The 25,534-nt window shown below is 39.6% G+C and overlaps 1 protein-coding gene across 9 annotated transcripts in view; it reads right to left on the bottom strand.

The window, feature by feature from the left end:
• Positions 1 to 25,534, bottom strand: part of foxp1b (forkhead box P1b) — a 483,509-nt gene that overhangs the window by 276,791 nt on the left and 181,184 nt on the right. Inside the window, exon 1 of one of the 9 annotated variants that reach the window (XM_048547290.2) lies at positions 24,613 to 24,665. The exons of the other annotated variants lie outside the window; for them this stretch is intronic. The gene's annotated coding sequence lies outside the window, so the exon portion shown is untranslated. Of the gene's footprint in view, positions 1 to 24,612; positions 24,666 to 25,534 lie in introns of those variants that run through there. 9 annotated transcript variants of the gene reach the window in all.

Genomic DNA, 25,534 nt, shown 5'->3' with positions numbered 1-25,534 from the left:
ATAAAAAGTCAATTAGGTTCATTTCCCTTCAGTAACTAATGTGAACAAAAAGGCAGAAACCTATTTCATCCTTTGCACTGGCATTTTTTGCTCATATTAGTGAGGGAAGGCAGAAAACGTCCCATTGAATCATGTGGTGTCAACATAAAATCCAGTATTACGCTGGTACCCTGAAGTTGGCTTGGAAGCTGTAGTTCTCGTATCCACATAATTGTACTCCACAGACTTGCCACATAATTGTACTCCCATTGCATTATTCTATTGCGTTATTTAGAGTAAGTAATTTTGTGCATGGACCAGTTTCAACAAAGGTTCTGATGAAAAACCTCTCTCTTTCCAGGTCTGCACCTTTCTGATGTGTTTCTAGGTTGGTACATGTAGAATGACTATGTGCACAAAATGCAGCGGGGGTCATCTGGTTTATATGGAAATATATACCTCAAGAAACACGATCTTCAAATGACAAGGGGAAATAGTGTAAGTGCTAAAGCAATTCAGGCTAGGTCCTGGTCCATTTAATTGTATATCTTCAGTCTGAAAACAGCAGTCTGCCAATAGCTATGGTGGTGTGACTGTTAAATATGCTTCTGCTTAGCTGCATTCATCACATTCTTCTTAGACAGCATTTTTTTTGGCTGAAAATTATTCTATATTTTTTTTAAGAGTGTTAGGTAATTAAGAAAGGTGGTCAGTAAATATGTCTCCAGGATAGGTGCTGCAGCTTTAATGAAGGAAAGAACTGCAGACGCTGAAGGTTTGAAGCAAAGACAGAAATTGCTGTTGAAACTCAGCACATCTGGCAGTATCTGCGGGGAGAAAGCAGAGTTAACATTTCTGGTAACAGAGTTAACATCAGCTTCTGATAAAGAGTCACTAGACTCGAAATGTTAACTCTGCTTTCTCCCCACAGATGCTGCCAGACCTGCTGAGTTTTGACAGCAATTTCTGATTTTGCCGCAGCTTTAAATTCAGTTAAACTATAGAAGCACTGTTAAGGAAAGCTAGCTTTTGCTGTAACAGTGTAGCTCTATTCTGAACTACTACAGATAATTGACTAGGTATGGAAAACATGCCAGAGGTTACATGGGTTTAATTTTTCTGATCGTTAAGAAATAAAACCTAATCAGTCTGACAAAAGAAATACCACCTCCTTAACTTTAGTTTGCCTTCAGCATTTGGCTTTTCATTCATTTCACACCTTGATGGTGATGTACTTGTGTGATCAAACCCAACAATAACTCTGCTTTGATGAGTTAACCTTTTTTTTTAGGAAAGTTGCTCTTCTCACAAGAAAAGACACTTTATTCCAGGACAGTTAATGAAGGCTGACCAAGTCAGGCTGAAATAAATTAACTTAACTGATCAATTATTTATATGAAGCAGAAAAAATGCCCTTAAAACACTCTGCCTAATCATCAAAGGAAGTGAAAATTGAACTAAACACAGATTTATAATATCACATGCTTACTCCTGTGGGAAGCTCAGTCACTGGAACCAAAATGGGACTAATAAAAGCTGACTGACAAAGATTCTAAATTAAAACAATTTCAAATGCTGTGTGACAGAACATGCCAAATAGTAAAAGAGTGTTTCTAAATCTGTAAACTGGAAACAAAATTATCCAAATATAATGTAGCTGTAATGCAGCTTAAAAATACTACACATCATTGTACTGATATTACACATGCACTGCCGCCCCATAATGAATTTTCACAATTATAAAAGAGGAGTAAATTTACAAATGCACAGCAGCTAAAAAGTAATCAAGAGAATGAGCCTAAAGGCTATTTCAATGTATGCAAAACTACTGACCCACAATAAACTGAAGGTAGCCCACAATGAATGCAGAATTATACCCAAATGCTAAGTACCTATTCTGATGAAGAACAGCTAAAATTAACACTCAATTAATTTTTGAATCGACAAACAAATGAAACTCATAAATCTACCTTCTCATTAATTTTACTGTGGTGTAATACCATGCCGCAATATCGAGAAGAAACCTTAAGTGTTATCCATCATGAATATCAAAAAAGGGTAGCACTAAAACAGCATAAATTATGTATATTACCTGTTGGTAAAAATGATAAATGTTTTATCATTTCCAATGCATAATGTGAGTTCCAGCATTATTGAAGATAAAAATATGTGATTTTCTTTGAATACTCATCTAGAGCAAAAGTGCATTAATTAATGGGGGGAAAGGGCTTGCTTCACAAACACATATGATTCGTCAAGGTCACAATGTCTGTAGTTTTTTTTCCCTCATCTTTGAACTGTTGTAGCATTCTGTTGCCAATGTTAACAGGTTCTGTCAGGTTTAAATGAACAACAAATATCCCGAAACAACAACAACAACATACAGTACAATAACATAGAGTCCTTGTGGAGGTTTCTAACTTGTTTACCAAACACCACAAGGAACAAACTAAGCATACGGTCACCTGCAACTGTCTCTTGCTCTTACAGCACGATATGACAACGGCCTGTTAAGTCAGCATTCATTGAACAAAGCACTTTCTGTCCATCTCATGTACTCAATGTGCCTCTGCTCCTCTTGTTCAGCTATGTCACTTTCTGTTCAGCTGGTAGACTGGGGGTTGGGGAAGGAAAAGAAAGCAAACAACTGCATAGATACCATTCCACTCTAAGGAAATCTAGTGAAGAACTAAACAGTTTGCTAATCTGCTAGCCCCTTCACTCAAGCCTCCGATAAGAAAAGCAAACCCAAGTCTGCTTGAATTGCATTCCACAGACAAGCTCCCTTCTGCTTTATCAAAACACCACATTAAGTTTTGTTCAACCATACAGGATAAACTGCTGCTCACACCCGTAAACAGAGGTATATTTATTTAATAACTGATTGCTGCCATAGCTACAGTAAACAACGTGCCTGCATTTGTGTTCATGAACAAATACATCATCTTGCAAGACCAATTTAACATTAACCAGGTGGAATAATCGAGGGATTTTGTAGGTGACACTCAACCAAGACAATGTAAACAGATTGAGAAGGAGAAAGGGGCCATTCTCAGGGAATCAAGGTTGAGGCAATGCATTGTGGCTTGAGTAAACAGTGGGAAGAACTTAAGACAAACAACTAGTCAGTCTTCTTTCATCCACTGACATTTATACAAGTGGTGATTTTTGTATATTAACATCTATCAGCTGCTGCCCACCATGAAATCAGTCAAGTGAGAGACCAGACTAATTTATTTACACAAGATTCTATTTACTCACAAGGAAGAATCATTTGTATCAACAACTTAGCCTTATCCATCCATTGCTAACCCCAGAAACCTGATCTATTTCTTTACTGCAGATCTATTGTATGTTAAAACAAATCTTTCAATGTTCCTTTGTTCCAGTTCACATGTGCTTTTTGCAGCCTTAATATGGATGCCACAACCAGGGAGCATGAAGGATTACAGATTTTTCTTGAATTAAGGAATTTTCTTTTTAAGTTGTCTGACACAAATATGATTTAAGTGTGCATTTAAACTCGTTTGAAATAAACACACTCATGGAGAGCAATGTGCTTCAGGCAAAACTGAATCATTTCATCAAACGTCAACATGTGGGAAAGTGGTCTCTCTGAGCATGTGTAGTTCAAAATATTATCGCAGTCTTGCAGTGTTGAGACATCACAAAGAGGGTAGATTTGAGGAAAACAAATGCAGTCTATAACTGTACCAAAAGAGACAATTTTCTTCACAAGTTCTGCATTATGAACTGCAGTCACAATTTGTTGGCAAACATAGAAAAATATATCATTAAGTTATTTCAGTTCCATTTTTACTTCATCAAAAGGTTGTTCTTCTTGCAATTAATTTGAGTTTTTGCAATTCAGCATACACGACCTTTTCCTGCAGTATCATATTAAGTCTTTGAGAGTATGCAGATTGCCATCAACTATTAAATGATTCCTCATTCCTGCTGTGTTCACTGTTGCCCAATATACATGTTTAAATTTACAGATACAGTAATCATAACTCAAAACAAAACAATTTCCACCAACTATATTTCACATTATGCACATCGAGATAAAAAATTTTAAAATAATCTTCAGTGAACTTTCTGATAAAATGCTTTGGAGAATGCATATCAAATTCAAACAAAGGGTGGAATTTTCCCAGCGCTTGAACTACATGGTCAATGGCAAGTCAGCTGGGAAAATATGGCGAGATTGGCAAAGTGGATTCTCAACACTTGAGGAAACAAATCTGATTTTCGACCTAAATTGTGAATGATATGACTCACACTAGTGAGTGACCACAGGCCTGTTTTCGTGCATTGACAGCTTATTATTACCAAACCATACCTCAATTATATGCAATTTCTTATTCTCCCACATGGCAGAGAGAATCCACACATTGACAGTTCTTGACATGAACAGCAGCATGGGCACCTGGTAGTTCCAGTTCGCTGAATGCTTCTCTGAGCCTCCACCTTGGCTGCCAGTCCCTAACATCTCCAGCCACACTCCATTGGTGACTGTACACTCTGTCAACAGAGATTGGCATCAGATATACACTTGCCTCAACATCTCAGCATGGCATTTCTCTGACTCACATATGATACAGCTCACCAATACTGCATTCAGAACTCACCAACACATTACACTGTAATATTGTTGATGCATCGGAGCAGGATGAATCTCAGGCCTCTTAACACGGACTCATTTTGTGCCACTTAGATGGTCACAGCATCTCGACCTTGTCTTGCTGTTGCCTCTTTCAGAACTTACAGCCTCACAGTACATCTGTCCGTGCCTTTCAGCATAGATTCACAGGTAGTTGCCTGTCAGGTTTGCCAGCAATGGCCAGTCAGCAGGGCAAATATGTCTTTGTATTAACACTGTATTAATGTCATACCTGCAACATGTGCCAGCAGCTTACGCAACAAGCACATCCATGTGTTTCAACCAAATCCCCCTATCGCAAAATGTAAGGGAAGTAACCCTCAGTTAAAGCTAGCGAGACCGCATACTATTTGTTACTACTGACAGTAAATCAAGGACTTTGAATCTCATTCCAGGGACTTGGGCCCAGTCAATCAGCTGCTTGGGGCACTCAGGATCAGGGATTCTGCATAATCACATTCTGAGGATTGGGATATGGCCAGTCTGGCAGATGCAGTAACCAGTCTGGGGATCAGCAGTACATTGATTCAGGAACTTCAGAGAAATCAGCCAGGGGTTTGGTCCCTCATCAATCAGACCTGTACTTGTCAGTCAAGGATGAACAACAGTGAGTCCTTGGGGAATGCCCACTGATACTCAAGGGGAATTATGAAGGGCCACCACTGTGTAAAGGAAATTGGGAAAGACAAATGTTGGGATTGGAGGTACAGGCTTGGACACAGAGGGGTTAATAATTTTTAAGAGGGGGCGGGCACTCAACATATAAAACTGGGAGTCCAAGTGCATTGGAGAGCATGGGTTACGGTGGGGGGAGCACTGACAGTCACTACCACCTAGTGTCCATGGAGGAATGTGGGGCAACACAGCATGATGGCTGGAATGACTAGTTTCTAGACAAGGGATCAGGAGAGTTAGTCTGCAGGATGAAGATTCAAATAAAAGTCTATAGTGGGAACATCACGAAACTGAAACCTGATAGCATCGACAGGGAGTGAGAGAAAGAAAGGGGCATTATGATTTATAGGGTTATCTAGAATGACAGTCAGATCCTGTGATGCACTCTCTGACTTCATCTGAATTGGTAATACACAATGAAACCAAAAATGGCTGTCACCATACCCAGAATGCACAGGTGTTTTTCCTCTGTATGACAGAACAGGCACTTGTGAGTAACACGAGTCCTGCTTCAAGGAGCAATTATATTAATCAGGCAATTACACAATAAAGGTTAGAGATGCATGTGAAATGCATGCAGTGACCAACTATGTGAGATACAAATCCAGCTTGCAAGCAATCTTGACTAAGCTACTGACTATTACAAATTGCTAGTAGCCATCTCCGTCAAGCAGAAGTAGCTACAGGCAGAGCTCCCTCTTAGTTGCCCGACCACAGAGTTTCAGAAATCTCAACTGTGCTTGGATCTTCTAGGTCCACACAGGAAAAAACAAAATTACCATGAATGTGGATCATAGATGACCTTGACAGTGTTACCTATGGACCACAATTTACAAAGACAATCCAAGGTCTCCAAGGCATGGAGCAGACTTCACATCACCTTGAACTTTAAGTATTTACAACATACACTGCTATCAATACAGCCTTTCTTGGGCAATGTAGGGAGTGGAGCGGGACAATCTCTGACTGTATTTGTATGAAATAGCTTGTGAGGTATACATCAAAATAAGGCTCCTCATATCAAAGGTTCATGTGCAGACACGGCTCTCCTTGTCAGAGTGCCCCATGTCCCACTGCATGGAGGGCTATGGTAAACTGTTATTTGTGAGTGACCCAAATGCTGACCACTCATATTATTCATACCATTCGCAACAGATCCAACCACAACAGGGCTTATCATCGCTATGGCCATAGGGCAACTGAGGAGGAATAAATTGTCCAGCAATCGCAGACCAGCCGCACCCACCAAAGTTGCCAAACAGCTTCCACATGAACAAGGCACAGTTCGTGGTCCCATCAGAATGCAGATAAGTTATAGAAGACCCATGGAAAATCATTCTCGATGCCATTCCCTGCAGATATGCAAGGCTGTGCCAGACTGTGAATGTCTTGGAACACCATTATAGCACAATGTCATCTGCTGCAGCAGGACCTGTGACATGAAAAGTTGGGGAGCCATCCCATCCCAGTGGCTGTCCAGATAAAAGCCACTGGCTCCTTCTAAGTATCCACTGAGAACTGCGTGGGATCTCACAGTCCCCATCCCACAAATGCATTAAGGCTGTTAGCAATGCAATTTATGCTAGATCAGACCTTTTCATCTCATTTCCCCACAATAAGGTCAGTGTTGTACCCCGGGTAAAGCGTTTTGCCAAGATAACTGACATCCCCCAGGTGCAGGGCACTATAGATGGTACAAGCATTGTGCTGTGAGTACCATAGCATAACACAGCTGACTTCATCAACAGAAAAAGACTCTACTCCATCAGTGTACAAGCTATATGTGATCATTCTTGTCAAATCTTCAAAGTCTGCATTAGGCACCTAGAAGTTACCACGATGCTTAAATCATTGAGAACTTTTGCTCCTGCATCAAGAGCAGGATAACCTACAAGACTGGCTGCAGGTAGACAAGGGCTACTCTCTGAAACGATGGCCAAAGTCCACATTACAGACCATGGTTGAAGATGCTTATAGATACAAAGCAGCCTATTCTTTCATGTCGAGCCATTTTGGAGCAGACTACAGGATTCCTGAAGTTGAGGTTCCATGTCTCAAGGTGTACAGTCCAGAGACTGGAACACAATCCTTGCATGCTGTGGCCTGCACAACTGCAGCAGGCAAACAGAGGATGTGATGGATGCTAAAGACCTGAGACAGTGGCAGTGATCTTTGAGAAGAACAAGGACCAGGATGCAGCAATGCAGAATTGGGCATAACAATGGATTTAAGTGACATTTGCTTTCAAGCGATATGGATTGGGTGAAGTGATCATTCATTTGACTGTAAATTTGTTGATGCTTGAAAAGCAGGTAGCCCTTGTTTATTCCCCAAAACAAATGTAATTTTATGTTTGTTCTATCTTTGCTTTTGCTGTTACTTTATAATAGTTAACAATCTCATCTGTCTGAAGGATTTCCAACATGTGGTGCACTTATAGAAAAAAAGGCAAGATTTAGGCTACAATGGGCATTAAGAAACAAGTAACACTCACTTAGAAGGGGTTCTAACATGGTATGCTGCAAAGGATAGGTAGCCTCAGTTGCTTCATTCATGTAGGCGTAGCTACTATGACATTCAATCAGACAGGTGATGCAAAATGGCAATGCATTTATGTTCATGAGAATCTATTTCCAATGAAGTGTCACCTATGGCACGTCTGTGACCTCTAAGCTTTTATTTTGTTTCCTCCCACTACTTACGAAAAGATGAAAATATTTAGTAAAACTGAGCCCAAATAAACTATAACATCAAAGAGAATCTGTATGACAGCCTCAATGCTGCTAATTTTTTCATGCAAAAATCTAATACAATTTCATAACATTACCTTAAAGGCATTTAGAAACAATTGTTTTAATGATTTAAATGTATGCTAGTTTTTTCTAACAACCCAAAGGGGTGATTTTCATTCAATTATCAAAGTCAAGGATGTCAGTCGTAAGGAGTAAACATATGGCACCTGTTGACAACGTGTAACTACATCATGTAATCCCAGATAAAGTAAACATAAATTAGATTTAGGGCAAACTGCACTGATACTGTTCCACAAACAAAGGTTTTTATTCTGAGCTCAAAAGTACATCCCTTGTCACCTTTCTCATTTCACAGACAATAGAAGTAGCATCATTTCATTCTGAAATCCACCTTTCTTGAGCCCACTATAAATTATCCAAACTCAATTCTTTTGAATTAAGTGCAGGTGAATGGACTTAGCTCAGGTGTCAGAGTGATTCAGAATTATTTGAACACCCACTTCTCAGTCTAAAGGTAATAATGAAATCAAGTCACGTGCTGAATACCTGAGCTCAAGAACCAGGCCAATAGACTAACTCAGAATTGAGACAGTCCTGAAATATCAACAGCACTGACTTTCGATAAGATGGTATTACAAGAGTCAGATGGAAATATTGGATCCCGTGGCACTATATTAAAAAAAGTTTTGCCAGTGTTCTAGCCAATATTTATCCATCAATCAATATCACTAAAACAGATTATCTCATTATTATCTGTCTGCTATTTGTCAGGCCTTGCTGTGTGCAAATTGGTTCCTTATTACTTACATTACAACAGTAATTACACTACAAGAGTATTTAATTACCTGCATAGTGCTTGGGGATGTCCTGAGGTTGTGCAAGACACTAGATAATTACAAGCCATTTCAGCCAGTAAGAAGTGATGGCTAGACTATATAAAAGTCCACCTTCCCCCATGTATTTGAGTGTGCATCGGCTGAAGCAATTTTTCTGGCCACTTATTGTGGTTCACAATAAGGACAGCTGATATTGACTGATTGCCCAAACATTAAGATTGCTAATGGCATAACCAGCCCAGCTGCAGGATAGGTTTGAGATCTGCAGTATTGAAGAACCGTGTCACATCAGCCGGAGGAGAAATTATTCTGCTGATTTGTTTTTGCCATTTCTCAGGGTGGGTTGCAAGTTCAGGGCTACAAGAAGAAAGCGGTGTACCATTTCCCGACGTGCTTGCAGAATTTGAAGAGTTTCATGGTTCAATGATGTGATAGTGAAAATATAACTGGAGGGCAGTGCAGAAGCAGATCTCCGTCTTCATGAACGTCAGAAATTTGTCCAGGCCCCTGAATTTGCTGTTTCAGCATGCTAATGACTTGATCCATGCTGTTCTGGAATTTCCAAAGTTTTCAGAGCAAGATCTTCCCACTGCACTTCAAAAGTAACATACAACACTTATTAGGATGATGACATGTATCATTTTTGTCTCCTAATGACTATCCATGGACCTGCGGCTCATAATCATGGGCTGATGCAAGATGAATAGATTATTGCTAACAACACAGATACAGCATAATTTGTAGACAACGGTCACATGCCAGTTGCAGATTGAAAAGAGTGGTGCTCTTTCAAAATCATGAAAGGTTTGGCTTATGTGAAACTGCCTTCAATTCTCTGTGCTCAAAGTAACAGGTTGGACTTTTGGGAACCAGATAACTACTACAAATCCCACTGCTCTGTCCTGTTTTTGGGGATCTTAAGTTTCTTAGCTAAGAAAAAAGTATCACATCTATCCCACAGGTGCGCATTGCCAATTACTAATGCATGCTCTGACCCCACTGGAGCCCAAAGGGACCCTGAGTGTATCAAGCACTTTGATTGGTAAGGACAGTGAGCACATGGTCTGGAAAGCTATCATTTTTTTCCGTAGTCTATTCTCAAATTCTTGAACCACTAGACAAATGATAGGTGGCATCATCAATTTTGCTATTACATGACACTTATGATGATTTGCTGGCTAATGCAAGGCTCACATTCTGCCAGGATCACTCAGCCCTAAACCTCATTTAGCCTTTGTGCAAACATGGACAAGACAACAGAATTCGAGTGCTCTTATGGTGAATGACAGAGTCTTCCCAAGACACCAGATATGCATTTGGCGCAGCAAGAAACCCTAGTAAATCAAACTCAATTCAAAATGGAAGAGAATTTTCTACAGGTTGAAGTTATACATAGGCCAAAAGAAGATGGTTGCGGTTTGGTTGTTGGAGATCATCCATTTTAGCCCCAGGCCATTATTGCTGGATTTCCTCGAGTTAATATCTGAGGTGCAAACATCTTCAGTCACTTCATCGCTAACTTTATGCTGCCAACTTCATTAAGATTGCAGCCCTTCCCCATGGTGCCACTCTCATACAATTTCACACTTGGGCAGCAATGGAAGAGCTTGTCAGTCCTACAGCTTTATGATATTCACATGGCACTTTATTTAAATGCTACTTCGCATCATTTCAAATGCTGCCAGCCTGGTCTGAAGTAGCCATCTAGGTCAATGCAATGCCAAGGTGCAGGAAGCTGCAGCAGTTCTGCAAGAAAGTGAATGAACATTCACATGGGTGAGTGCTACTGTCTTCTGTCTGCCACTTCATTATCACTATACCTCACCCATTACTATCCCAAGGGCAATTAGAGATATTCAATATTGTCTGTGGCATCCAGATCCTGAGAACAAATTTTACAAGAATCTTACATATACTTTATAGACAGATTAAAAGAAATTGCATCTTGAATCTGATTCACACTATATACAAAGTAGAACAGCTAGGTACCAAAACAGATTAATTCTCTTTCTTTAAGGGAAAGGCAAAAAGTGAATTTAAGAGATTACTAATTTTAGCTGGATCTTGTGTGGCTAAAGAGTAGTGCTGGGAAGAAACGACAATGGGAAAGCAGGAATGTTCTCAGATGACCCACAGTGGAGCTCTACAGAAAAATAAAAAGAGCATCACAAGTCAAACATGCAGTAAATTGTAAAAGACACTGTACAACTAGTGCTGAACTCAAAGCAGTTCTATGATGCAGGCTCACTAGATTAAAGCTGTCAAAATTTATTTCACTTGGGGCCTTATAGCTGATAAATAACAGAAACTTTTACTCCATCAGTCTTACTGTGACTTGAACTCAGAGGTGATGGTTATATGTGCCAACATAATGCATCGCCCATTTCTCTGAACTTAAAATTTAAATTTGAGGCAAAAAACACCTATAGAAATGTTTGGTGACCTTTACTATCCTACTACTGGACATGGCCTTACCCAGATTCCACAGAGTCGCTGTCTGTTGAGTCTGCCTAATTGGAATAGAACATAGAACATAGAACAACACAGCGCAGAACAGGCCCTTCGGCCCTCGATGTTGCGCCGACCTGTGAACTAATCTGAGCCCATTCCCCTACACTATCCCATCAGCATCCATTTGCTTATCCAAGGGCTGTTTAAATGCCCCTCATATGGCTGAGTTAACTACATTGGCAGGCAGGGCATTCCACGCCCTTACCACTCACTGAGTAAAGAACCTGCCTCTGACATCTGTCTTAAATCCATCACCCCTCAATGTGTAGCTGTGTCCCCTTGTACCAGCTGAAATCATCATCCTCAGAAAAAGACTCTCGACATTTCACTTACCACAGGGATGTTACATGATTACAACTCCATCCCCCCTTATCTGTCCTGTAATTATTTTTTATGACATACTGGGAGGAAATAAGGATTCTGGACTGAAAACAAAACAAGTATTTTTGCAAGACCAATGTAGATCAATTTTATGAAAACTGGACAGTACTCAAACAACTGACCTCCACCCTTCATCGTTGGGTTCCATCCAATAATTGAAGTGGCACACGAGTCACATACTCTGCACATTGGCTGCCACTATAAAAGCTGCAAAATCTTCAAAACAGATAGAAGCTTGACAGGAAATATTTTAAAAAGTTCTCTCCAAATTAGTTTCTTCCCCATTCTAGCTGTTCTTCTACTATGTTCAGTTCAAATAGTATGGATCACTCTCACACATACGGCTATGAGATTATATTAGAAAACACAGCCAAGTTAAATTATGTCTTAAATATTCAGAAACACGTCACTGGAAAAGCTCACTGACCAATAGCTAATCTGGGGACAATGAGCCAATTATAACCCGACTCATCAGTTTTATTCAGCGTAGGTTGTGGAATCAATTCCAAAATGTATAACTCAAAGGTAGATCTTTTCCTCAATGCCATCACAGAGTTTCGAACACTTATCAACAACTGTAGCATTTTGTCATTTTAAATAGCTTCCACTTTGTAATTAATGACCATGATATTGCAAATATCAGACATTAGTTTTATGATCTTATCAGAATCATGTAAGGTATGAAAACGTTCGTAGATATGTTGAGGGTGATGGTGGAAGTTTTTTTTGAACTGCTTTTCAGAAGTTTATAGTAAGCAAGGAAAAGAGCTATTGTTTTGATCTATCCTTGGAACCTGCTGAAGGTGCAAAGATATCTTTTTTTATCTTCACAAGGGTATTTTCACCCAATGAGGCAATCAATACTTACGTTAGCTTCTGTAACACAGGAATTAGACATGAGTAACATGGTACCAAAAGATTCGACTATCATTTCTCAAAGATCCTGGTATCTACATATATTATAATCACAGGTACTGCCATGTTGGGTTAGAATGGCCAAGTTTGGCTACACTGTTGCATATTTCCCTGAGCTCTTCCTGTAGCAAGTGATCCCTGCAAGATGGAGACTGATATCTTTGTACCACCAGGTAACATGCCGTGATACAGTGATGATATTGTGAGCATGTATCTTAAAGGTATATTGAATACTAACTAGGAGGCAGGATCCACAACAAGCTATGGCCCATGGAATATTAAGGATTAGCAAACATTGTTTAGTAGCTGATACCATTTCCATCCACAGGCAACTTAATAGACTTCAGAAGCTTGTTGTTCTTTTTCAATTTTTGTGCAGATAATTTCTGCTATTTTCTTCCCATTTCCCTCCTCTTCTAAAGCTTTCTATGCTGGGCCATTTGTGGACAAATAGATTCAAAACATCAATGAAGCTTAAGAATTGTTACAGAAGGTATTTCTGATTTCTGGGTTGCTGAAGCAAATTCAGGGAAAGGCAGAAGCCTAACTGAAAGAGCAATGTTCCCCTGAATTGAAATGACATTCCCATTGCAAGAACAGGTGCTGTAGCTCCCTAGGGTGGTGCACCGGAAATCAACTCCTGCTATTCCCACAGCCATCATAAAATTGGAAGTTTTGTAAGAACTATACAGAATTCCTAGGGCTTAGGAGAGCTAGGAGGGGATATGAGAAAACCTTGGCGGGTAGGATCAAGGAAAACGCCAAGGAATTCAATACTAATGCGAGGAACAAGAGGATGGCCAGAGTGGGGGGAAGGGTCAATCAGGGACAGTGGAGGGAGCTTGTGTGCGGAGTCAAAAGAGGTAGGGGAGGTTCTTCATGAGTACTTTGCTTCGGTATTCACCAGTGAGCGGGACCACGACATTTGTGAGGACAACATAAAACAGGCAAATTTGCTCGAACAGGTTGTTGCTCGGAAGGAGGATGTGCTAGAAATTTTGAAAACCATGAGGACAGATAAATTACCTGGGCCAGATGGGATATCCCCAAGGTTACTACCGGAACAGGAAGCAAGGGAGGAGATTGCTGGCCCTTTGGCAATGATCTTTGTGTCCTCACTGTCTGCTGGAGTAGTGCCAGATGATTGGACGGTGGCAAATGTCATTCCCTTGTTCAAGAAAGGGAATAGGGCTAGTCCTGGAAATTACAGACCAGTCAGTCTTACATCTGTGGTGGGCAAATTATTGGAGAGATTCTGAGAAATAGTATTTATGATTATTTGGAAAAGCACAGTTTGATTAGAAATCGTCAGCATGGCTTTGTGAGGACAGATCATTCCTCACAAGCCTTATTGAATTCTTTGAGGATGTGACAAAATACATTGATGAAGGTAGATCAGTGGATGTGGTGTATATGGATTTTAGCAAGGCATTCCATGAGGTTCCACATGGTAGGCTCATTCAGAAAGTAAGGAGGCATGGGATTCAGGGAAATTTGGGCATCTGGATACAAAACTGGCTGTCTATTAGAAGACAGAGGGTGGTAGCAGATGGAAAGTATTCAGCCTGGAGCTTGGTGGCCAGTGGTGTTCCACAGGGATCTGTTCTGGGACCACTGCTCTTTGTGATCTTTATAAATGACTTGGATGAGGAAGTGGAAGGGTGGATTAGTAAGTTTGCCAATGACACAGAGGTTGGTGGAGTTGTGGAGAGCGTGGAGGGCTGCTGGAGGTTGCAACAGGACATTGACGGGATGCAGAGCTGGGGAAAGAAGTGGCAGATGGTATTCAACCTAGAAAAGTGTGAAGTGATTCATTTTGGAAGGTCAAATTTGAATGCAGAATACCAGGTTAATAGCAGGATTCTCAGCAGTGTGGAGGTCCATGCCCATAGACCCCTCAAAGTTGCGACCCAAGTTGATAGCTTTATAAAGAAGGCATATGGTGTGTTGGCTTTCATTGGCAGGTGAATTGAGTTTAAGAGCAGTGAGATTATGCTGCAGCTCTATAAAACTCTTGTTAGACCCACACTTGGAATATTGTGTTCAGTTCTGGTCACCTCATTGTTGGAAAGATGTGGAAGCTTTAGAGAGGGTGCAGAGGAGATTTACCAGTAAAAACATGCTGCCTGGACTGGAGGGCAGGTCTTTTGAGGAAAGGTTAAAGGAGCTGGGTTTTTTTTGGAGTGAAGAAGGATGAGAGGCGACTTGATAGAGGTGTACAAGATGAGAGGCACAGATAGAGTAGATAGTCAGAGACATTTTCCCAGGGCAGAAATGACTATTACGGGGGGCATAATTTTAAGGCGACTGGAGGAAGGCATGAAGGGATGTCAGAGGTAGGTTCTTCACACAGAGTGTGGTAGGCATGTGAAGTGTGCTGCCGGAAGTGGTAGTGGAGTCAGATACTATAAAGACTTTTAAAGAAGAAGAGTAAAATGTAGGGTATGCAGGGTAGAATGGTCTCAGCAGGATAATAGGTTGGCACAACATCGTGGGCCGAAGGGCCTGTACTGTGCTGTACTGTTATATGCTCTATATTTACCTGTGTTTGAAGACATAGGTTGACAGAAATCACATGCAAATGGTTGTATTTATCGGGAATTACAAATATTGCAGATGGGCAGGAGGCCAAATGGGGCAGCCGAAGGAGTTGGTGGTACAAGGGGGTGGGTGCTACAAGGAGGTGGGGTTGTGCAGGGTGGGTGGCTGGGGGCTGTAGTCAGAAGTCCCAAGGGCATAAGGGGTAGGGAAGATGTAATTGTGAGAATATGTGCTCAGTCGGGTTGGTGATTTTAGTAGTTACCCAAGAATTATTTGAGGTTTTCTGTTTTCTAATGTTTACTGGGTAACTACTGACTTAATATCAATCCTCAAACATTAAGAGATGTTCTCAGAAGGTTCCAGATATACATAATAGAATTGCCCATCAAATCTTCAATTTCACTAAATTCTATGGTATATGTTCCAACTAGGATTTCACAGGGTTCCATCATGCAACTCCAGACTGCGCTTCTCCAATGACTATCTGGCTATCAGAACATTAGGGCAACTTACTGATTATTAATACAATAACGCATCACTCTTGTTGCTTTTGTGGGCTGAACCACTATCTTTTTGCATTATCTTTCTTTCTTTCTAGTGATCCTTCCCTTAGGCAGTCTTAGGATGAAGGCTGACTTGCTTCCAGTTTGGTTTAGCAAACTCTGAGAGCACTGAAAAGTCAAATGCAGATTCTGGGACATGCAGGACAAGTGGTGCTTGAAGGGTGGGTAGACGAGTTTCAAGTTTGTGTGCTTCTTCCGATGCCTTGACTTTGCCTCTGTGAGTTCCTGATGAAGACTCTCAATATGTTCCATGCCTTCCCAAAAGAAACTCTCCACGATGACTGATCAAAAACCAGAGACTCTCATGAGTTGTCAAGGATTGTTTATCCTTTTCAAAGGAATTTGTAGATATTCTATAGCTCTCCCCTGTCCTTTTGGCAAATGCCTGCTGTGATCAAGTTTGGAGTAGTGCTTTGAGTGGTTTTGACTGACTTGCACCTCAAGGCCGGGTATGTTAGCTTGGGAAAGAACACAGCTATTGGACTGAACTTAATGCCACCAGATTTGGAGGATCTTGCGAACACAATATTGATGGTACTTCTCAAACACTTTCTGAGGTGCCTACTGCCAGCTGCTAAAGTTTCCAAAGCATTCAGGCGCATGGAAATCGCTGATGTGCAATAAATAGTGCCTTAGTCTCGGGTTTGAGATCCTAGCCTTTCAACCACCTGAGGCACAATGGCAGCAATTTATAACACTAAAAAGAGATCTAATTGTTCTAGCACATGGCCATAGGTCCACTCATGATTTGAAAATGACTGGCTGCAAAGATGTGTTTTTATTTCTAGCTGAACTCTAACTCCAAGCAGCAGAATTGCCATTTTGAATAAAACAGCTGTTAGCTATTTGAGACAAGATATTCTTTGGTGTTCTGTCTCCACCTGGAGCAATGTTCCCTTTCAATTTCTTACTGTGGTGTGCGGCCTGTTTTTATTACAGTTCCTTTATAATTGTTGTGTGGCCGAATGCACATACATCTAAAAGGAAATGTACAGCCTACCTTGCCCCACTGAGCTCATTTCATTTTTTCTTGACATTTTTCTCTTTGCCCAGTCTCTCCCCAACCACATGTAGCAGATCTGATGCCTTTTTTTTGTTTTATTGTGTGATTGAGGGACATGGATGTTGTTGGGTAAGCTAGCATTGATTCCCCATGTGAAATTTCCCTGGGGAAGGTGCAGTGAGCTGCCTTCTTAAACCATTGCAGACCATTACAGGTAAAGGAGAAGTGGGAATAGAGTATACTCACATTATGTAACATTTATGAAAATTCATTGATGAGGTAACAAGCAAGATAGTAAAGAGAAACTTTACATATAATTGATGTAATATGCTTGGGTTTGCAAACTGTACTGCTCAATCGGCTGTTTGATAAGATGGTTTGGAGGTCAGCATATTAGTGTGGATAGAGGATTGGCTAACTAACAGAAGACAGAATTGGGATAGAGGTACCATTTTCAGGATGACAAGTTATATCTAATGGAGTGCCACAACAATATATATATTAATGATGAATTAGCTGTGCTAGATTGTGCACTTGCGTGGATGAGTGCAGCTCCAACAATAATTAGTAAGTTTGATATAATCTGGGGCAAATCAGCCCACTTGATTGGCATCCAGTCCATCATCTTAAATGTTTATTCCCTTCAACACTGACGCACTGTGTGTGTCATCTCCAATGTGTTGTGCTTTGCCCCAACGTGCCAAACCTCCTTTGACAGAACCTCCCATTTCTATGACCTCCATCATGTTGAAGACTAAGGGCACCAAATGCTTGGGAACACCAAGTGCTACTGTCCTGACCTGCAACTACATTCTGTCAAAGGTGCTTTGGCACCTTGGGGCAAAGGACAACACATTGTAGATGACACACACTGTCACCATCGTGCAGCAATGTCGGAGAGAGTTAACATATAAGGTGATGGGCAGGTGCCAATCAAGTAGGCTGTTTCATCCCAGAGTTTATCAAGCTTCTTAATTATCGTTGGATCTGCACTCATCCATGCAAATGCAAAGTCTTGTATTACTCATTTGTCATTAATATATATTGTACATAATGGTGATGCTCCCTGTGGCACTCCATTAGTTATAACTTGCTATGCTGAAAATGGCACCTTTTTCCCAGTAAAACCAGAAGAACTGTGGATGCTGTAAATCAGGAGCAAAAACAAAACTGCTGGAAAGATTCAGTAGATCTGGCAGCATCTGTGAAGGAGAAAACAGCGTTAACGTTTCGGGTCCAGTGACCCTTCCTCAGGTCTGAGGAAAGGTCACCAGATCCGAAACGTTAACTCTGTTTTCTCCACCATATATGCTGCCAGACCTGCTGACCTTTTTCCCAATTCTGTCTTCTGTTAGCTAGCCAATCCTCTATCTACACTAATAAACTGACCCCAAACCACGTTATCAAACAGCCTAATGAGCAGTACATTTTGCAAATCCAAGCATATTACATGAATTACATCTAAAGTTCTCCCGTTTTCTCCTGCTTGTTACCTCAAAGAATTTTCATAAATGTTTCAGGTTTGATTTCCCATTCACAAAGCTTTGCTGACTTTAATTGTCTGTTTAGTATTTTTGTAATGCATTTCTGTCCTATATTGTGAAGACTGATACAAAGTATTTGTTCAATCCTCTACAATTTCTTGGTTATCTAACACAATTCATTAACCACATTTTATAAGAGATCTACATTCATTTAGCCTCTCTTCTTTTTTATATATTTGAAGAGGCTCTGGTGTTCATTTTTATATGAAAGATAGCTTTCTCTCATTTCATTTACTCCCTTTCAAGAAATTCTTGATGGGTCATTGAGGGCTGGTGCCATTTCCTGCTCTCATCACAAAATAGAAAATTCCATGAATTATCTCAAATTTCCCACCTTTCCCTCACTTCTGCATGGTCCATCTCCCACTACTCTGATTGTCCTACCAGACTTCCTGTAAGAACTCCATTCTATTGTCACAGTTTCACTTACTGATACATTTGTTACGGTGATGTCACTTTCACTAAGTAACAGTGTTTCTGATATGTCTTCCTTTTCTGCCTTAACAAATGATTTCCTTCACAGTGGTTATCTGGTGCAACCATGCATGTTATACTTTCCCCACGTCTGGTCTTACTCATTCAAACCCTCGCAGAATCAAAACAGGATTCCCCTTGCCATGATATTCTATGCGACCAGTCTCCATTATTCAACCAACTTCAACTTATGACAGTTCTAACATGATTCCAACACCAAACGCGTCGTCCCTCCTAGCATTTCAATGGTGCCGTTCCCTCTATAGTACTTTGATATACACATCAATTTATATGCACCCCACCTCCCACCATTCAGCCCAGTAACCCTAAACTTCACACCTGAAAATGGAGGAGATGCAAGACCGCCCTTTATCTCCCCTCTCCCCAAAATTCAGGGCAGCAGAAGTTCCTTCAGGTGAAACATTGACTTACTGCTTCTTTATTCAATTTAATGTTCTGCTTTCTACTGCTCTCAATGTGGTCTCAGCTACACTGGGAAGACCATATTTAATTGGGCATTGGTTTTGCAGAATACCTTTGTTCAGTCTTCAGTCATGGCCACAGGCTTCCAGTCACTAGTCTGACCTCTCCGTCCATTGTCTCTTCCACTGTTCAAGTAAAGGATAACTAAATGTTTACGACCAGAAGCTATCGGTTTGGCACCTGATAGCCTCTTGGACTCAGCACTGCAGTCAAGAATTTCACAGCGTCATTTTCTCAAATTGCAATCGGTGATTATTTTGCAATTCATAACTGCACCACTTGTCATTCCATATTTTATTTATTAGCTTTTCCCATTACTATCTCCTTTACTCCTGCACGCCCATAACTCTTTTGGTGCTGAATCTTAGCTGATTTCTGAGACTTTTCTTTTTATTCTTTGGATTTATTTCCCTCCATTTGCACTTGCTTAAAATGTTGTATGTCAAACATTCTCTACTAAGAGACTATTAACCAAAGTATTCACTCTTTCTCTCTCAATATATCCTACCTAACCCATTGTTCTTTACAACATTTTCTGCTTTTTTTTTTCAGATTTACAGCATCAACAGTACTTATCGCTTTTACAATAAAATGTAATGCCCCCAGTCACTTGTTTTTGACATTACCTTTCTTACTAGAAAACCAGCAAAAAGCAATCCTGAATATTCTTCAAACACATGATCTTGCATCTATACTACGCTTTTTCAAATTTGACTGGTACAAACAAGAGATTTACTCTATTCAGTCTGACGCCAGGAAACTGGTGGGCGTTATCCAAATGATATGTTGGCTATCTGAGCCAAGCTGTCAAATGGTCCAATTTCATCCCTTACGTCACTGAGCCAACAGTCATTCTAGTTAATGATGAAACAAAGAACTGCAGATGTTGGAAATGTGAAACAAAAGCAGAAAGTGCGGGAGAAACTCAGCAGTTCCAGCAGCATCTTTGGAAAGCAAAGCAAAGTTAGCATTTTGAGTCCAGTGACTCATCAGCCTAGGATGAGAGAACAGACTATCAATACATGAGTTTGAAACTGCCTCCTCTGGTTTGAATACATATTTTCATTGACTACCTGGAATATAGAATTAAATTGTTCCAGGGAGAAGGAATAGAATAGTCCTGGAGAACCTCCTTAATAGGTGTACCAGCTCTCCACAATAGGTGCAGTGTGGCCAACATTTTTACAATTAACCAGTTGAAGTGATGATTTTTTTTTTGGTTTTGGTCGCTTTGCCCAATTATTTATCAAAAGTATTTCAGTGATATTGGAGGATGAATTTAAAAAGCTTTAGTCAATTCAGTTTATGAAATGTTTAAAAAAAATGTGAATGTATACATGAGAGAAAGAGATGGATTCTGTAGCTTTTATGGTTTTGTCTTGGGTACTATGATCAACAATAAGTAAGCTGAACTGAGAGGGGGCAAAAGAGAGTCAAGATCTTCCATCTTGCAAAATTTGAATTAATAATTCAAACAAAGAACTAGAATTTTGAAGCTGGGGTAGCTGTCTTATTCCTTCTGTTGTCATGTGAACTTAAAAATGTAGAATTTGTCTTTTTGATAGTGTCTGTTTCTGAATTAGAGTAACTGAATTATTCTAACTCTGAATTAGAGTTACAAGGAAATTCAACACCAAAAATGTTTGTACATTTTGAAACCATGATAATAAGGGGAAGCCCTATTCAGAAATAAAAAGAACAGCTACGATTTATTGAGTTCCATAACAATGGAGATGAACTGAGAGGCTGCTTGTCAAAAAAGTACAAGGCACATAAAATGAAAATTGGCACTGCTTTTTTTTTCCATTGGTACGTATAACATATGTAAAGCTTTGGTATCGTTAGCAAAATGCTTTTTCAACTCAGGCATCCACAAAGATATTGGATAATTACTTTAAAAAGTGGAAGAGTATAATGGAGAGGAAGGAAGCAAGATTAAAACACTTAAAAAGGAGATCAAAACTCAGCAGAGACAAGAATTGCTGAAGGCTCTCCTCCCGTACTACATCTAGATAAAAGAAGCAACAAAAAAATGATCAATATCACAGGAGAGACTCAAAACATACAATGCCATGTTGCCTGTGGACAGCTGCTTGAAGTAGCCCACCCTGCCAATTTTCCAGACATGGATATGACCTAAGAAGCAGACACTATCAAAAAGACAAATTCTACATTTTTAATTTCACACGACAACAGAAAGAATAAGACAGCTACCCCAGCTTCAAAATACAAGTTTTTCTTTCGAATTATTAATTCAAATTTTACAAGATGGAAGATCTTAACTCTCTTTCTCCCCCTCTCAGTTTAGTTTACTTATTATTGATCATAAAACTCAAGATAAAACCATAAAAGCTACACAATACATCTCTCTCTCATGTACACACACATGTATTTCTTTTAAACATTTCATAAACTGAATTGACTAAAGCTTTTTAAATTCATCCTCCAATTTCACTTCAAATACTTTTGATAAATAATTGGGAAAAGCGACCAAAACCAAAGAAAAATCATCACTTCAACTGGTTAATTGTAAAAATGTCAACATGCATCTTTGGGAGAGGCAACATCCTTTAAGTACAGAGTTTAACAAAGGGATTAGAATGAAAATAGTACCTGAAAAGAAAAAGAAAGCAAACTGAAGTTATGCTAGAATGCACTTTGAGAGATTTTTGGGAGAAGTTAATATGGTGGTGTTGCAGGAAACTGGAAAGATTAGTGTTCACTGTAACGCCCCTCAGTCTTGTACTGGAGTGTCATCTTGATTTTTGTGTTCAAGTCCCATGGTGAGTCAGAGTCAAGAATGATACCAACTGGATAACCTGACACTTGGCTCACCAAAATTATCAAATAAAATTTACGTTCACAGAGTCAGCATCAAAACATATTAGTGCATAAATGATACAAGCAATGATCACTGGTACAGCATCAGATAAACAACAGTGCTTGTACTTGTGCTTGTACATTCTGTAAGTTCTGATAATCTCAAGACAGGTAATATTTTCTCACCAGATATGACAAATAGGTTGAAAGTATGAACTAACTATGGGCAGAATGACTCAATAGATAGAAAAATTGCCAATTTAAAAACATGTGGAAATTGGAACTGGAAATCAAGCCTGATCACAAACCAGTTGTTCAGCCTATATAGTCACATACATGATCTTTTTTATTAATTATTTACTACAGGTAAACTAACAATGCAAAAAGGTCCTTTATGATCCAGTTAATAAAGACAATTTGAAACCTATACTGCTGAAAAGAAAGACATGCTGCTGAAGTCTTTTTTTAATCTTGCACTCCAGGACAAACCAAACTCCAAATGATTAAAAACATGCATGTTACAGCAGAAAAGTATAACAATTGCCTGGCAAGTCCACTGAGATAATGAAATGTGAGGCTGGATGAACACAGCAGGCCCAGCAGCATCTCAGGAGCACAAAAGCTGACGTTTCAGGCCTAGACCCTTCATCAGAGAGTTTGCACTGAGAGTTTGCTTGCAACAGAGAAAGCAACAGGGAACTATAGGCCCCCTGAACCTCCCAGGTCATTCAAAATCAAAGACTCGTGGCTTTAACATATTCCTTTCATTTGTAAAGAACCAGGCGTTTGTGATGATGCAAGACAAAAAGCTTTAGCAACATGCATCAACTGGTGGTGAATTCCCTTCTTGAACCATTGTAGTCCACGGGATAGGTACACATACTACTGAGAAGTTTCAGGATTTTGAATCAGTGACAGTAAAGGAATGCTCAGATAGTTCCAGGTCAGGTTGATATGTGGGCTACAGAGAAAATGCAGCTAACAGTCAAAATTGCCTCAAGCTGTGCAACTCCAAAATTGTAAGCAAGGCAATCGGCATTAGCACACCAATGCAGCAATGACTTCTGGTTCTGGACGTCGTCTCTGCGCAGGGACTCAAGACCCACACAGCTAGAAAGAAAATTAGAAGGAACATGGGTGGCAGTACTCCCATAAATTTACTGTCTTAGGTGCTAAAGGTCATGAGCTTGGAGGGTGTAACTGAATGAGCCTTGGTGAATTGCTTCAATGCATCTTGTAGATGATACAGACTGCAGCCACTCTGAATTGGTGATACTGGGAACAAATGTTTAAAGCAGCCAATGGAGAGTCAACCAAAAGTTGCTTCAGAATTATGAAGTAGAAAACAAGCCACAAATCCTATTTCAGTTTCCTATCCAATAATCTATCCAACTGAACAGTGAAAACATGCGGGCTTTAGTAGAGAATAAAATTCACTTCAATTGTGATGCTTCTCCCAATTAATAGTCAACCGTCATATTCACTTCCTAAAAACAGCCATTTGGAAGAGGTACCAAAGGAGCGCAGGTTCTCCCATATGAGTCAATCTTCAGCCAAGAAAGCTGAAAACTGCAAGGAGAAGTGTTAGTTTGACACAGAATATTAGTGTTAGGGTTTTGTACCTAGTCAGCATGTGAATGAGGGGAAAATTATAAGCTGGTAATGTGTAAACCTAGAAGTGCAAAAACACAATAAAGTGGGAACGTACTTAAGACAAATTAAAAAAAAATTATATGTGTATGCTGCAAACTGAAGCTAGTTAGTAAAAAGGTTATTTCTCCACAACTGTGGAGGATTCAGTACAGTAAATACATTCTATTCCTATCTTCTGTAAACAGCAAACCAAACCAACCTTCTTTCATTTATTACTAACAATGACAGAACAGACAGAGCTACCACATGGAAACATACCTACATACACAAAACCTAATTCGGTGAAACTATATCTAAATTAATTAATTTAGATTAACTCTCTTTTTCTACAATTCCTCAACAAATGTTAAAAACATGCTTTCATCGTGGAACAGACTAGACATCTATTGGCACATGCAGCACGGGATCTTTCTATGGCAAAATGTTTGTATATTTTTCCAGCTAGTTGATTAATATGTTATAAATCTCAGAGTCTAGCCTGTCAAATGAAAAGCAGGATTACATCCAAACCTGTCAAGATTAGGAAAACTTATCTTGTTCTGCTGGAACAGTAACATTGTTAGATTCATATCAAATCTTGCAGAGCTATCTCATATTTCAGAAAAAAAGTCTCAATTTCTTTTAAAAGTTTTTTTTGATGAACACTGAAAACATGTTAACACTTTCAAAACATTAACAGTTTTTTTAAAAAAAACAAGACAGCAAACAACGATCAACTTCTGCTGTAACATCACTGTACTTACACGGAAAATCTACATGTTACAAGTACTTCAAGATTTGAAAGCACAAAACGAATCATAACAAATACACATCTATACCTGAAATCCATTGTTCCTGGGTTTGGGATGTTCACTTGCTGATTGCTGACTTACAAAGGAACGTGGCAATGTCTTAATGATATTTTGCAGGGACCCTGCTGATCACTTACTGTCTATTTAGTTGGCAATCCTTGAATCAACATCGTCACTGGTTGGGATTTCTGTTTACATCTATTTAAACGTACATTAAATTGCAATCTGTTAAGCAGATAAAATGGAGGTGTAGGGCACAAGGCTAAATACAGAAGTACCCTGTCTGAAGCTCCCACCTTTAATGAAATCAGTTTTAAACAACTCTTTTTTGTTAAATACAGCTGGTGTCAGGAGGATGCGTCCAACTCATAAAGCACACCAATGACAATGTACAGTGGCAGTAATACAAGGACATAGTTCATCATGACATTTCTAGCTATTCCCAACTGATTAGGGTCATTATGTTGGAGGTCTGATTTATGTTGTCATTTCCTCTCACCGATCCTGCATCAATGAATCTTAATGAATTGGTAAATAAGGGTGAAGATTACACTCTATGACACAGAAACATTCCTCATTCTCAACATCAAGATTTATGTAGCCAATTAGTGACTAACAGAGAAAATTGGTTGGCAGAAAAATCATATTTTTTATGGTACAACAAATAAAGTCCCCCACTAAAGGACATGGGCACAAAACAACTTAATAAAATATGTTGTTTTCCTGGCAGATCCCAACAAAAAAAAGGAATGGAAAAGTGTATGAAAATGATTTGGCAAAAAGTACTTAACCCCTCTTTGTACCAGCGACGGCAATGTTTTAAATACAAGACACCTCCACCTATTAAAAAATCCTCAAAATAAACACTTGGTATATAATGAGTTCCTTTATCTGTTACATATTGTCTGTAGCTTTAGTGTGGTGTGCCTACTCTCCACATCAAACAACC

The sequence above is a fragment of the Stegostoma tigrinum genome, chromosome 11 (assembly GCF_030684315.1).
Source record: "Stegostoma tigrinum isolate sSteTig4 chromosome 11, sSteTig4.hap1, whole genome shotgun sequence".
Lineage (NCBI taxonomy): Eukaryota > Metazoa > Chordata > Chondrichthyes > Orectolobiformes > Stegostomatidae > Stegostoma > Stegostoma tigrinum.
Note: the sequence above shows the minus strand (reverse complement) of the source record. Positions and strands in the feature narration are given on the sequence as shown.